This window comes from Eretmochelys imbricata, chromosome 11, assembly GCF_965152235.1.
Source record: "Eretmochelys imbricata isolate rEreImb1 chromosome 11, rEreImb1.hap1, whole genome shotgun sequence".
Taxonomy (NCBI): domain Eukaryota; kingdom Metazoa; phylum Chordata; order Testudines; family Cheloniidae; genus Eretmochelys; species Eretmochelys imbricata.
In genome coordinates, this window is record NC_135582.1 from 78,181,098 (window position 1) to 78,184,659 (window position 3,562).

General features: G+C 56.9%; 1 non-coding gene across 1 annotated transcript; it reads left to right on the forward strand.

Annotated features, from left to right (window-relative positions):
- Positions 1 to 339: 339 nt before the first annotated feature.
- TRNAS-CGA (transfer RNA serine (anticodon CGA)) lies at positions 340 to 421 on the forward strand. Its single transcript has one exon. It is a non-coding gene; the product is annotated as a tRNA-Ser (tRNA).
- Positions 422 to 3,562: the final 3,141 nt, after the last annotated feature.

A 3,562-nucleotide genomic window follows, 5' to 3' on the forward strand; every position in this document is an offset into this window, starting at 1 on the left:
ATAGCGGTCAGTAGGTTTCCGGTATAGGGAGGTGTTTATGTGACCATCGTTTATTAGCACTGTAGTGTCCAGGAAGTGGATCTTAATCGTGTCTCTGCTAAGGCTGCGTCTACACTCCCCGTTGTGTCGGTAGAACGTATGTGGCTCGGGGTGTGAATAAGCCACCCCCCCAGTGACACAAGTTACACAGACCTAAGCGCCGGTGTGGACAGTGCTATGGTGCTGGGAGAGCTTCTCCTGCCAACATGGCTACGGCTGCTCGTTGAGGGTGGAGAGCTCCCTCCCGTCGGCTTCCAGCCGCTCCAGTAGAGACTGCCACTGGGGGCCACGTCACTCACAGCTGTGAGGGCCGAGCGGTTAAGGCGTTGGACTCGAAATCCATTCGGGTTTCCCTGCGCAGGTTCAAATCCTGCTCACAGCAAGGCCTGTGTTTTAGCCACACTTGCTCACCAGGGCAATACATCTCCACCGACCCTGAGACGCTCTCCATACACTCCCCACCCCAGGTAAACCCTGTTCTGCTCCTTTCATGGGGATGCCTGGGATGGTGCCTCATGCTGTGTCCCTGCGGTCTCAGCTCCCGAGGCCTCTGCCCCTCACCCAGGACCCCCCGGCTCAGCCCCACCCCTGGGTGCTGCTCCTCTCCAGAGCGTGGAAGCAGCTGAGCACGGGCAGCCCGTACAAGAGGCCACGGGAGACTGAGCCTCACCCAAAAGGCCGTCCATGTGGGGCGGAAACGCTGGGGATGTGGGGCGGGTCTCCCATCCGGAGGCCATTGGGCCCGTGGTCATCTTTCGAGCGCTGGAAGCGAAGCTCCAGAGAAGTGGGGGCCCCACCTGCACCCCGCTCCCCTCTGCCTCTTAGCCCGATGCCCTGCTCTTGCTCTGCCTCTTCCCATCCCCCCTCCGCCTCTTCCCCCAAAACCTGCGCCCCATCCCCCTCGGCCTTTTCCCCCGCGGCTCCGTCTTCTCGTGCCTCTTCCTGTCCTGCTCCACCTCCTTCCCCAAGGACCCCACTGCCCCCCGCTCACCGAAGACAGAGAAAAGGGACGGGTGCCTGGCCCCATGGCCCCCCGGTAGCCCCCCTTCGGGGAAAGGGGCGGAGAGGAGCAAGCAGGGGGTGAGTGGAGTCTTGGGGGAAGAGGCGGAGAGGAGCGAGGGGCAGGTAGGGGGACCTCGGGGGCCAGAGGAGTGAACAGTGGGTGGGCGGGGCCTCGGGGGAAGAGGATGACTGGGGGCGGGGCCTCTGTGGCAGGGCCATGCTCTAGACCCCGGTGGCCCCCCAACTTCTCGGGGTCATCTGAAACCCAGGATGAAGGTGACACAGGGCCTGGTTCCTCTTTGGGCTAAGATTCCATAACACCTCTCCCTTCCTGGCAGTGTGAAGGGGCTGGACAGGGGCATAAAGCCCTCCAGACACGGCCGGAGACAGGGAAAGGGCCGTCAATGCGGAAGAGAATCAGGCCCAGAGTTAGACAAGGGGTGCAGAGAATATTCTGGATTCTGGTCATTGCACTTCGCCCTTGCTCGAAATGCTTCCTCTATTTTCTCCATTTCATTCCCTGACTCTCGATCTCTGCCCCTTTCCCCGTTTCGTCCTCAGAATTAGCATGTTCAGCCAGTTAATCGCAGCAATCCCGCCATAAGACGGCAGCCTGAAATCTCAGCTCTCCCCCACCCCTCGCACGAGACCTGCTGCCAGCTGAACTGGAGAAAGAATGGGGACCGTCTCTGGCAGAGGGTGTGAAACAGACACCCAGAAAAGGTGAGCTTTCACAGGGACTGCTGGGCACGCATGGACTGTGGCTGGGGAGGGGGCTGCCAGACCTCTCTCGGGTGACCAGACAGCAAGTGTGAAAAATCGGGACGGGGGTGGGAGGTAATCGGAGCCTATATAAGAAAAAGACCCAAAAATCGGGACTGTCCCTCTAAAATCGGGACACCTGGCCACCCTAGACCTCCCCCACAGACTGCCACTGAGTGAGTGGGGGGCATTTGCACAGACCTGCAGTGACCACACGGATTGTGAGGTTTGCTCCCCTCCTGTCTCCAGTGGGGCTGAGGTTTCTCCCTGAGCCTGCTGAGCCCTGTGGCCCTTCCCAGCCACGCCCATGGGAGCAGAAAACACCGAAAGACCAGGCCGGGGAGGTCATATGGTTTATTGGACCCGGTTCTGTTGGGGAGAGTGTAGCCAGACAGCCCTGTCAGAGGCCCTGTGACAGACATGGCTCTTAGCCCCTACTAAATAGCGTGATGCACACACACCAACATCCTAGGTGGGAAAATATTTACCCTGATAAAAGAAATGTCCAGTAGTCGACACTTATTGTTTCTCTCCCTTGCAAGTGTAAACTACTCTTGCGAAAGCTGGCGTCACCCCGACAGACCAGCCTCAATTTGGCATAAGAAAGGAGAAAGAGAATAAAGGAGTACAGAGGTATAAGTAGGGGACCTACAGCACCATGATTTTTGAGTGCTTTTCACTATCTATCTGCTGGTCAGATAAGTGACAGCCTCCCAAGGCTTCTGCAGCTAAGAGGGTCCCTACGCCTTGTCCCTTATTCGTCTTTCCGCGGAATTGAGTGACCGATCCTGGCTTGGCACCGCTGGAATCGAGAGATGCAAGGAGGGTAAGAAGCACCCACACCTGATCTCCTATCTTTAGTGTACACATATTTTGAAATAGAGCTCTATACTTTGTTTTCTTTCTTTGGGATTGTGGCTTCAGTTTTGTAACTTGTTTGTGTGTGTAACATCTCTACATTTAAATAAGTAGGCACTAGCAATTTTGTAACCACATGATTAGAATGTAGCTTAATAAATTTTGGTAACCATTTATGCATAAGCCTGACTTGTTTTCTCTGGTTTACTGTAAAGCAGCCAACACAATTAAAGAACCTCAGCCGTTTTGGCTCTAAAGCCTGGCCATTAGGTGAGAGTACTAAGAGCCTAGCGTTGAGTTGTGTCGCCTCCACGGGGCAAACTCTTGGGGCACCTGTCAGTCAATCCTGGCTGCCCGCTGCGAAGGAGCTCTGAGCTCTAGCAGTTAAAGTCACGGGTGGTTAGGACCTTGGGGCATCCGTCAGCCTAGCCCGGGCTGCCCGCCGCGAAGGGACAGTGCATCCTAGCGGTTAAAGTCACGGATGGTATAAACGGGCATAGCTGGCTCCTCCCCAAACATCCTTGGCCGTCGGCTAACAGAGAGAGACCAGGGCCTGAGGACAAGATCTGCGGAGCTCGAAGGCTTGTCTCTCCCCAGCAGAAGTTGGAGAATGAAAGAGATCCCCTCCCCGCCTTGTCTCTCTAATCTCCTGGCACCGACCTTGCAAACAGAGAACTCTGAGGCAGTTCAGTGCTTCCGACCGAGCCCCAGGAGCCCGTATGTAACACGGACGTTGCACTCATTCAAACAGTGCCTAGCGCAGCTGGGGGACGGGCTTCAAGCTGCTGCCAGCCACAGCCACTTCTGTGCCCCAAACCGGGGGCGACTGCGCCTACCGGCCAGACCCCTCTGTTCCAGGACGGAGGTGCCCTTTGGTCTCTCAGCCCGGCGCTCTCACACA